Source organism: Anolis carolinensis, unplaced genomic scaffold, assembly GCF_035594765.1.
Source record: "Anolis carolinensis isolate JA03-04 unplaced genomic scaffold, rAnoCar3.1.pri scaffold_7, whole genome shotgun sequence".
Classification (NCBI taxonomy): Eukaryota; Metazoa; Chordata; class Lepidosauria; order Squamata; family Dactyloidae; genus Anolis; species Anolis carolinensis.
In genome coordinates, this window is record NW_026943818.1 from 30,152,990 (window position 1) to 30,164,999 (window position 12,010).

Below are 12,010 nucleotides of genomic sequence, written 5' to 3' on the forward strand. Positions count from 1 at the left end.
AATGATATAAGGCACCAGCACTCCTGGGCGGAGGGCGTGACAGGTCTTGCAAACCTCTCACTCCCAAGATTATTATTATTAATATTAGTATTACTTAAGATTACCCTGGATCAAAGAAATATCAATTAATATTACATTAAGTCCTAATGGCTTTTCTGTCTGTCGCCCTCCTGTGGACAGAAGAATATTGCACTTGCCTTGAAACTCTGATTCTTTGCTCTCTGCTGCCATCCAATGGTCAGGTCGGGAAGTGCAGCACAAAGGCGCCTTCAACGCTCGAGGCTGCACTTCCGCCTCTGACCATTGGATGGCAGCAGAGAGCGAAGACTCAGAATCCCAAGGCAAGTGCAATATTCTTCTGTCCACAGGAGGGCGACAAAGAGAAAAGACATAAGGAATCCCATTGATCTATCATTGAGCCATTTGGGAAATATAATTACATGACAATAGTAATACTCCTAATAATAACATCCTGGGAGTTAGGGTTTTGCAAGGTCTTTCCCGTCTTCTGCCCAGGAGTGCCGGTGCCTTGTCAAACTACAACTCCCACCATCCTATACAAACTCTACAACAGCTCAATGCCATTGGAGCCTAGGAGATATAACCCCCCCTTGCTTAGTTTTCCAATAAGAATAACATAATAACAACAAAACTTTATTTCTAGACCGCCCTCTCTCCTCCAGAGGATGTACATATAATTCACTATAATTGTATATTTTTATTATATGAAATATTACTAATAATATTGCAGTATAGTCGTATAATATAACTAGCTGTACCCGGCCACGCGTTGCTGTGGCGTAGTCCTTAGTGGGGTTTTCTTCGTGGCATAAAGAGGATTCCCCGTAGGTAGGAAGCAGCCAGGCTTTGATGCTGCAAGGATATTCAAGTTGGCTGACAATGGAGTCCCCTAGGTATGAAGCAGCCAGGCTTTGATGCTGCAAGGCTATTCAAGTTGGCCAACAATGGAGTCCCCTAGGTATGAAGCAGCCAGGCTTTGATGCTGCAAGGCTATTCAATGGGATTCAAGTTGGCCGACAATGGAGTCCCCTAGGTATGAAGCAGCCAGGCTTTGATGCTGCAAGGCTATTCAAGTTGGCCAACAATGGAGTCCCCTAGGTATGAAGCAGCCAGGCTTTGATGCTGCAAGGCTATTCAATGGGATTCAAGTTGGCCGACAATGGAGTCCCCTAGGTATGAAGCAGCCAGGCTTTGATGCTGCAAGGCTATTCAAGTTGGCCGACAATGGAGTCCCCTAGGTATGAAGCAGCCAGGCTTTGATGCTGCAAGGCTATTCAAGTTGGCCGACAATGCAGTCCCCTAGGTATGAAGCAGCCAGGCTTTGATGCTGCAAGGCTATTCAATGGGATTCAAGTTGGCCGACAGTGGAGTCCCCTAGGTATGAAGCAGCCAGGCTTTGATGCTGCAAGGCTATTCAATGGGATTCAAGTTGGCCAACAATGGAGTCCCCTAGGTATGAAGCAGCCAGGCTTTGATGCTGCAAGGCTATTCAATGGGATTCAAGTTGGCCGACAGTGGAGTCCCCTAGGTATGAAGCAGCCAGGCTTTGATGCTGCAAGGCTATTCAATGGGATTCAAGTTGGCCGACAATGGAGTCCTCTAGGTATGAAGCAGCCAGGCTTGGATGCTGCAAGGCTATTCAATGGGATTCAAGTTGGCCGACAATGGAGTCCCCTAGGTATGAAGCAGCCAGGCTTTGATGCTGCAAGGCTATTCAATGGGATTCAAGTTGGCCGACAATGGAGTCCTCTAGGTATGAAGCAGCCAGGCTTGGATGCTGCAAGGCTATTAAAGTTGGCCGACAATGGAGTCCCCTAGGTATGAAGCAGCCAGGCTTTGATGCTGCAAGGCTATTCAATGGGATTCAAGTTGGCTGACAATGGAGTCCCCTAGGTATGAAGCAGCCAGGCTTGGATGCTGCAAGGCTATTCAATGGGATTCAAGTTGGCCAACAATGGAGTCCCCTAGGTATGAAGCAGCCAGGCTTTGATGCTGCAAGGCTATTCAAGTTGGCCAACAATTGAGTCCCCTAGGTATGAAGCAGCCAGGCTTTGATGCTGCAAGGCTATTCAATGGGATTCAAGTTGGCCGACAATGGAGTCCCCTAGGTATGAAGCAGCCAGGCTTTGATGCTGCAAGGCTATTCAAGTTGGCCGACAATGGAGTCCCCTAGGTATGAAGCAGCCAGGCTTTGATGCTGCAAGGCTATTCCATGGGATTCAAGTTAGCCGACAATGGAGTCCCCTAGGTATGAAGCAGCCAGGCTTTGATGCTGCAAGGCTATTCAATGGGATTCAAGTTGGCCGACAATGGAGTCCCCTAGGTATGAAGCAGCCAGGCTTTGATGCTGCAAGGCTATTCCATGGGATTCAAGTTAGCCGACAATGGAGTCCCCTAGGTATGAAGCAGCCAGGCTTTGATGCTGCAAGGCTATTCAATGGGATTCAAGTTGGCCGACAATGGAGTCCCCTAGGTATGAAGCAGCCAGGCTTTGATGCTGCAAGGCTATTCAATGGGATTCAAGTTGGCCGACAATGGAGTCCCCTAGGTATGAAGCAGCCAGGCTTTGATGCTGCAAGGCTATTCAATGGGATTCAAGTTGGCCGACAATGGAGTCCTCTAGGTATGAAGCAGCCAGGCTTGGATGCTGCAAGGCTATTCAATGGGATTCAAGTTGGCCGACAATGGAGTCCCCTAGGTATGAAGCAGCCAGGCTTTGATGCTGCAAGGCTATTCAAGTTGGCCAACAATGGAGTCCCCTAGGTATGAAGCAGCCAGGCTTTGATGCTGCAAGGCTATTCAATGGAATTCAAGTTGGCCGACAATGGAGTCCCCTAGGTATGAAGCAGCCAGGCTTTGATGCTGCAAGGCTATTCAAGTTGGCCAACAATGCAGTCCCCTAGGTATGAAGCAGCCAGGCTTTGATGCTGCAAGGCTATTCAATGGGATTCAAGTTGGCCGACAATGGAGTCCCCTAGGGACGAAGCAGCCAGGCTTTGATGCTGCAAGGATATTCAAGTTGGCCAACAATGGAGTCCCCTAGGTATGAAGCAGCCAGGCTTTGATGCTGCAAGGCTATTCAAGTTGGCCGACAATGGAGTCCCCTAGGTATGAAGCAGCCAGGCTTTGATGCTGCAAGGCTATTCAAGTTGGCCGACAATGGAGTCCCCTAGGTATGAAGCAGCCAGGCTTTGATGCTGCAAGGCTATTCAATGGGATTCAAGTTGGCTGACAATGGAGTCCCCTAGGTATGAAGCAGCCAGGCTTTGATGCTGCAAGGCTATTCAAGTTGGCCCACAATGGAGTCCCCTAGGTATGAAGCAGCCAGGCTTTGATGCTGCAAGGCTATTCAATGGGATTCAAGTTGGCCGACAATGGAGTCCTCTAGGTATGAAGCAGCCAGGCTTGGATGCTGCAAGGCTATTCAATGGGATTCAAGTTGGCCGACAATGGAGTCCCCTAGGTATGAAGCAGCCAGGCTTTGATGCTGCAAGGGTATTCAAGTTGGCCGACAATGGAGTCCCCTAGGTATGAAGCAGCCAGGCTTTGATGCTGCAAGGCTATTCAATGGGATTCAAGTTGGCCGACAATGGAGTCCCCTAGGTATGAAGCAGCCAGGCTTTGATGCTGCAAGGCTATTCAATGGGATTCAAGTTGGCCGACAATGGAGTCCCCTAGGTATTAAGCAGCCAGGCTTTGATGCTGCAAGGCTATTCAATGGGATTCAAGTTGGCCGACAATGGAGTCCCCTAGGTATGAAGCAGCCAGGCTTTGATGCTGCAAGGCTATTCCATGGGATTCAAGTTGGCCGACAATGGAGTCCCCTAGGTATGAAGCAGCCAGGCTTTGATGCTGCAAGGCTATTCAATGGGATTCAAGTTGGCCGACAATGGAGTCCCCTAGGTATGAAGCAGCCAGGCTTTGATGCTGCAAGGCTATTCAATGGGATTCAAGTTGGCCGACAATGGAGTCCCCTAGGTATGAAGCAGCCAGGCTTTGATGCTGCAAGGCTATTCAATGGCCAGGAATCCGCTGTGTGTGTTTGTCTCCATCCAGTGGTGAAAGGCGCGCATTGCAGGCGGAGAGAAAATGAATGGGAAGAAGCCGCTGTGTGTGTTTGTCTCCATCCAGTGGTGAAAGGCGCGCATTGCAGGCGGAGAGAAAGTGAATAGGGAAGAAGCCGCTGTGTGTGTTTGTCTCCATCCAGTGGTGAAAGGCGCGCATTGCAGGCGGAGAGAAAATGAATGGGAAGAAGCCGCTGTGTGTGTTTGTCTCCATCCAGTGGTGAAAGGCGCGCATTGCAGGCGGAGAGAAAGTGAATAGGGAAGAAGCCGCTGTGTGTGTTTGTCTCCATCCAGTGGTGAAAGGCGCGCATTGCAGGCGGAGAGAAAATGAATGGGAAGAAGCCGCTGTGTGTGTTTGTCTCCATCCAGTGGTGAAAGGCGCGCATTGCAGGCGGACTGGAAAATTCCCCGCATTGCCGTCAATGGAGACGGAGGAGGAGGATGAGGAGGAGGAGGACGAAGGCCTCTCCATGGAATATTCTTCAAATACCCTATATACCCGGATATAAGCCGACCCGAATATAAACCGAGGCATCTAATTTTACCACAAAAAAAACCCTGGGAAATCATTGACTCCAGTATAAGCCGAGGGTGGGAAATTTCAGAAATAAAAATAGATACCAATAAAATTACATTGTGGGTGAAACGTCAGGAGAGAATGCTTCTGGAAACCAATTATTATTACTTAGATTGTACTATATTAATCATATACCACAATGTCTATAATACACCCCTAGTATGTTATATTATTAGTATTATGTCACATTTTAGTGCTAAATCAAAAGTTGCATAAGAGATGTGGGCGAAACGTCAGGAGAGAATGCTTCTAGGAAACCAATTATTATTTCTTAGATTGTACTATATTAATCATATACCACAATGTCTATAATACACCCCTAGTATGTTATATTATTAGTATTATGTCACATTTTAGTGCTAAATCAAAAGTTGCATAAGAGATGTGGGCGAAACGTCAGGAGAGAATGCTTCTGGGAAACCAATTATTTTTTCTTAGATTGTACTATATTAATCATATACCACAATGTCTATAATACACCACGAGTATATTATATTATTAGTATTATGTCACATTTTAGTGCTAAATCATAAGTTGCATAAGAGATGTGGGCGAAACGTCAGGAGAGAATGCTTCTGGGAAACCAATTATTTTTTCTTAGATTGTACTATATTAATCATATACCACAATGTCTATAATACACCACGAGTATATTATATTATTAGTATTATGTCACATTTTAGTGCTAAATCATAAGTTGCATAAGAGATGTGGGCGAAACGTCAGGAGAGAATGCTTCTGGGAAACCAATTATTTTTTCTTAGATTGTACTATATTAATCAAATACCACAATGTCTATAATACACCACGAGTATATTATATTATTAGTATTATGTCACATTTTAGTGCTAAATCATAAGTTGCATAAGAGATGTGGGCGAAACGTCAGGAGAGAATGCTTCTGGGAAACCAATTATTATTTCTTACATTGTACTATATTAATCATATACCACAATGTCTATAATACACCCCTAGTATGTTATATTATTAGTATTATGTCACATTTTAGTGCTAAATCAAAAGTTGCATAAGAGATGTGGGCGAAACGTCAGGAGAGAATGCTTCTGGGAAACCAATTATTATTTCTTACATTGTACTATATTAATCATATACCACAATGTCTATAATACACCCCTAGTATGTTATATTATTAGTATTATGTCACATTTTAGTGCTAAATCAAAAGTTGCATAAGAGATGTGGGCGAAACGTCAGGAGAGAATGCTTCTGGGAAACCAATTATTATTTCTTAGATTGTACTATATTAATCATATACCACAATGTCTATAATACACCCCTAGTATGTTATATTATTAGTATTATGTCACATTTTAGTGCTAAATCAAAAGTTGCATAAGAGATGTGGGCGAAACGTCAGGAGAGAATGCTTCTGGGAAACCAATTATTTTTTCTTAGATTGTACTATATTAATCATATACCACAATGTCTATAATACACCACGAGTATATTATATTATTAGTATTATGTCACATTTTAGTGCTAAATCATAAGTTGCATAAGAGATGTGGGCGAAACGTCAGGAGAGAATGCTTCTGGGAAACCAATTATTTTTTCTTAGATTGTACTATATTAATAATATACCACAATGTCTATAATACCCCCCTAGTATGTTATATCATTAGTATTATGTCACATTTTAGTGCTAAATCAAAAGTTGCATAAGAGATGTGGGCGAAATGTCAGGAGAGAATGCTTCTGGGAAACCAATTATTTTTTCTTAGATTGTACTATATTAATCATATACCACAATGTCTATAATACACCCCTAGTATGTTATATTATTAGTATTATGTCACATTTTAGTGCTAAATCATAAGTTGCATAAGAGATGTGGGCGAAACGTCAGGAGAGAATGCTTCTGGGAAACCAATTATTTTTTCTTAGATTGTACTATATTAATCATATACCACAATGTCTATAATACACCACGAGTATATTATATTATTTGTATTATGTCACATTTTAGTGCTAAATCATAAGTTGCATAAGAGATGTGGGCGAAACGTCAGGAGAGAATGCTTCTGGGAAACCAATTATTTTTTCTTAGATTGTACTATATTAATCATATACCACAATGTCTATAATACACCACGAGTATATTATATTATTAGTATTATGTCACATTTTAGTGCTAAATCATAAGTTGCATAAGAGATGTGGGTGAAACGTCAGGAGAGAATGCTTCTGGGAAACCAATTATTATTTCTTACATTGTACTATATTAATCATATACCACAATGTCTATAATACACCCCTAGTATGTTATATTATTAGTATTATGTCACATTTTAGTGCTAAATCAAAAGTTGCATAAGAGATGTGGGCGAAACGTCAGGAGAGAATGCTTCTGGAAACCAATTATTATTTCTTAGATTGTACTATATTAATCATATACCACAATGTCTATAATACACCCCTAGTATGTTATATTATTAGTATTATGTCACATTTTAGTGCTAAATCAAAAGTTGCATAAGAGATGTGGGCGAAACGTCAGGAGAGAATGCTTCTGGGAAACCAATTATTTTTTCTTAGATTGTACTATATTAATCATATACCACAATGTCTATAATACACCACGAGTATATTATATTATTAGTATTATGTCACATTTTAGTGCTAAATCATAAGTTGCATAAGAGATGTGGGCGAAACGTCAGGAGAGAATGCTTCTGGGAAACCAATTATTATTTCTTACATTGTACTATATTAATAATATACCACAATATCTATAATACACCACTAGTATGTTATATTATTAGTATTATGTCACATACCAGTGCTAAATCATAAGTTGCATAAGAGATGTGGGCGAAACGTCAGGAGAGAATGCTTCTGGGAAACCAATTATTTTTTCTTAGATTGTACTATATTAATCATATACCACAATGTCTATAATACACCACGAGTATATTATATTATTAGTATTATGTCACATTTTAGTGCTAAATCATAAGTTGCATAAGAGATGTGGGCGAAACGTCAGGAGAGAATGCTTCTGGGAAACCAATTATTTTTTCTTAGATTGTACTATATTAATCATATACCACAATGTCTATAATACACCACGAGTATATTATATTATTAGTATTATGTCACATTTTAGTGCTAAATCATAAGTTGCATAAGAGATGTGGGCGAAACGTCAGGAGAGAATGCTTCTGGGAAACCAATTATTTTTTCTTAGATTGTACTATATTAATCATATACCACAATGTCTATAATACACCACGAGTATATTATATTATTAGTATTATGTCACATTTTAGTGCTAAATCATAAGTTGCATAAGAGATGTGGGTGAAACGTCAGGAGAGAATGCTTCTGGGAAACCAATTATTATTTCTTACATTGTACTATATTAATCATATACCACAATGTCTATAATACACCCCTAGTATGTTATATTATTAGTATTATGTCACATTTTAGTGCTAAATCATAAGTTGCATAAGAGATGTGGGCGAAACGTCAGGAGAGAATGCTTCTGGGAAACCAATTATTTTTTCTTAGATTGTACTATATTAATAATATACCACAATGTCTATAATACACCCCTAGTATGTTATATTATTAGTATTATGTCACATATTAGTGCTAAATCAAAAGTTGCATAAGAGATGTGGGCAAAATGCTCCGCTATGTTCCTTTTCTTCTTTTCATACCTCTATGTTCCATTTCCTCATTGCAGGAGCGCTCTTTACTTTTCATACTTCTATGTTTACTTTCTGCATTGCGGGAGCGCTCTTTACTTTTCATACCTCTATGTTCCTTTTCCGCATTGCGGGGCGCTCTTTACTTATCATACTTCTATGTTCACTTTCTGCATTGCGGGGCGCTCTTTACTTTTCATACCTCTATGTTTACTTTCTGCATTGCGGGGCGCTCTTTGCTTTTCATACTTCTATGTTCCATTTCCGCATTGCAGGGGCGCTCTTTTCATTTCATACCTCTATGTTCCTCCTATCCCGCCTTTTCCCCCCTCCGCCTCCGCTCTCTTCTCCCATTGGTTGTTGCTTGGGAGGTCCCGCCCCTTTCCCCTTCCTTCGCTCCCTCATTGGTCGAAGCGCGTCCTGGCAGATATGTAGTGCGGGGGCGTTTCCCATCGTAGCCGCAATAATACAAAATAAATAATTTTATAATATCAGAGATATATAGTCTTCGAGCTTATTAATAATCGTTACGTATGATTATGTTGTTTGAATATGAGGTCCATGGATGTGTCAGGGTTGGCGACGGAAGGGACGGGTTGCGTGATGGACCTGCCGGGACTTGGGGGCGGGGCAAGGGGCGTGGCCTGGCGCGTGAGGGCCGGGGAAGGGAACAGCCAAGATGGCGGCCGGGGTGAGTGAGGCGAGCGAAGCGCCGCTGAGGAGAACGGCAGGAAAAGGCCTTTAGATTATATTATAAATTATTGTGTTATTATTTCATATTATATTATTATCGTACATATTATGTTGCATTGCGTTTATAATATATTATATCTTTATTATTTCATATTATTATTATAGACATGATTTTGCATTATGTGGTTATTTTATATTATATTATTTTATTTTTATTATTTTGCATCCTTATATTATTTGGTTTTTATATTATTATCATTTTACATTATTATTATATTATATTATTTTGTTCTTATTTCATATTATATTTATTTCATATTTTATTATATTATTATTTGGCATCATTATTATTTTATTCTGTTATTTCATATTATTATAATACACAGTATTTTGCATTATTATGTTGTTATTATTTCATATTATTATACATATCATTTTGCATTTTTATGTTGTTATTTTATATTATATTATTTTTATTATTTTGCATCCTTATATTATTTGGTTTTTATATTATTATCATTTTGCATTATTATTATATTATATTATATTGTTCTTATTTCATATTATATTATATTTATTTCATATTTTATTATATTATTATTATTATTTTGTATCGTTATTATATTATTCTGTTATTTCATATTATTATAATTCACAGTATTTTGCATTATTATGTTATTTTATATTATTATAATATTATTATTATTTTGCATCCTTATATTATTGGTTTTTATTTTATATTTTATATTTTATTATTTTACATTCTTATATCGTTTTGTTTATATTTCATATTATATTATATTATTATTTTACATCATTATTATCTATATATATAAAAGAGTGATGGCATCAGGGCAGCGGACAAAACAACAAAACCACAGGCCCCCCAACCTCGAAATGTGACAACACAATCCATCATCCACGGCTCTAGGTTGATACAACAAAAAGAAAAGAAAAATAAAGTCCTAATTAGAGGGAGAGGAGTAATTGTTTTTATCCAATTGCTGCCAATTACAAGGCTAAGTTCTGCCCACTTGGTCTCCTAGCAACCTACTCACCCCAGGGGACAGGCACAAGAGGGCCATCCAGTTCAACTTCCTTCTACCATGCAGGAGGACACAATCCAATCACTCCTGACAGATGGCCATCCAATATCTGCACAATAATAATACACATCGATTCATAGCATCAGACAGTTAGGAGACACCCCTAAAGGCCATCCAGCCCAACCCAATTCTGCCATGCAGGACACAAGCCAAGCACTCCCAACAGATGGCCACTCAGCCTCTCAATACTAATACTAATAATAATAACATCATCATACAATCCTAAGGTTTGGAGTGACCCCTAAGGATCATCCAGATCAACTTCCTTCTACCATGCAGGAGGACACAATCCAAGCACTCCTGACAGATGGCCATCCAGCCTCTACATAATAATGATGATGATGATGATAATAATAATAATAATAATAATAATAGAAGCATAGAATCCAAGAGTTTGGAGAGACCCCTAAGGGCCATCCAGCCCAACCCTTTCTACTATGCAGCAGGACACAATCCAAGCATTCCCAACACATGGACAACATATAAATACTATACAATACTACACAGGGACATAGACCCCCTCTACCCTCACCACTTTCCCAGGACACAAACAACCAAATGCATACTCAACATCAAGACAACCATACAACAGACATTCAATACCACCACTACCACAACAATTTCTCACTAACACCACCAGACAACGCCACAGCAACGCGTGGCCGGGCACAGCTAGTACTATATAATTTTGTTGTTTCATACTATTATACACATGATTTTGCATTATTATGTTGTTGTTTTATATTATTATATTATTATTTTACATCATTTTTATATTTGTTCTTACGTATTGCGTATTATAATTATTATTTTGCATCATTATTATATTCTGTTATTTCGTGTTATTATAATACACAGTATTTTGCATTATTATGTTGTTATTTTATATTATTATTATATTACTATTATTTTGCATCCTTATATTATTTGGATCTTATATTATTTTATATTATTATTATTGTTTTTCATCATTATTATATTATTTTGTTCTTATTTCATATTATATTATATTATTATTATATTGCGTCGTTATTATATTATTCTGTTATTTCATATGTCCGATTTACCTACATGAGTGGGAATCGATTTGGAGGAAAAAAAATTAAATACACGTACTCCATGGACATGAAAGAAAACTGGCTGAAAGTAATGCATAGATGGTACCTAACCCCCCAAAAGATAGGATTTATGTATAAAAATACTAATAATAAATGCTGGAAATGTAAATCTCAAGTGGGCTCGTACCACCCTATGTGGTGGAGTTGTAGAAAGATGGCAAAATTTTGGACGATGATGTTAGACGAAAGTAATAAAATTCTAAACACAAACTTTGCGAAGACGCCTGAGCTCCTCCTGCTAGGGTTATATGATGAATTAGATAAGGTAGATTTAAATACAGATAAACTATTTACATTTTTTTATTACTGCAGCAAGGATGGTAATCGCAAAACAATGGAAAAGTGAGAAAGCCCCATCGAAAGATGCCTGGCTGACCAAATGGACTGAAATAAAGGATATGGACAAACTTACCTTCTGAATGAGAAAGAGCAACGGAAGAGCTATAAGAGCCACGGACTGGTCAAACTTTGAAGACTACCTTGTTACTTCAGAGAAGGGAACCAGCAAGGTTGTATTCAGATTTTCTGGGAAGTTGTAGTTTAGGTAAACATAATGAAGATTTTACTGATTGCAGTACAGTCTCCTTATCTATAGATTTGATATGCATGGTTTTACTTACTGTAGTAAACTCTCCCCTCCAAAGTGTTTGTAGGCCTCTCTATGTTCTTCGCTGCAATTCTGTGATATGTTTCTGGCCCAAATATCCGCGAAATATAAGGTTTACTTGCATCCATGGGGATCTTAGAATGGGAGGTA

General features: G+C 39.2%; 1 long non-coding RNA gene across 4 annotated transcripts in view; it reads left to right on the forward strand.

The window, feature by feature from the left end:
* Positions 1-12,010, forward strand: part of LOC134292315 (uncharacterized) — a 153,016-nt gene that overhangs the window by 24,108 nt on the left and 116,898 nt on the right. For 2 of the 4 annotated variants that reach the window (XR_010000187.1, XR_010000186.1), the window contains exon 2: positions 11,566-11,762. This is a non-coding gene — a long non-coding RNA (uncharacterized LOC134292315). Of the gene's footprint in view, positions 1-8,875; positions 9,028-9,935; positions 9,961-11,565; positions 11,763-12,010 lie in introns of those variants that run through there. The other 2 variants (XR_010000183.1, XR_010000188.1) reach the window with 2 other exon arrangements.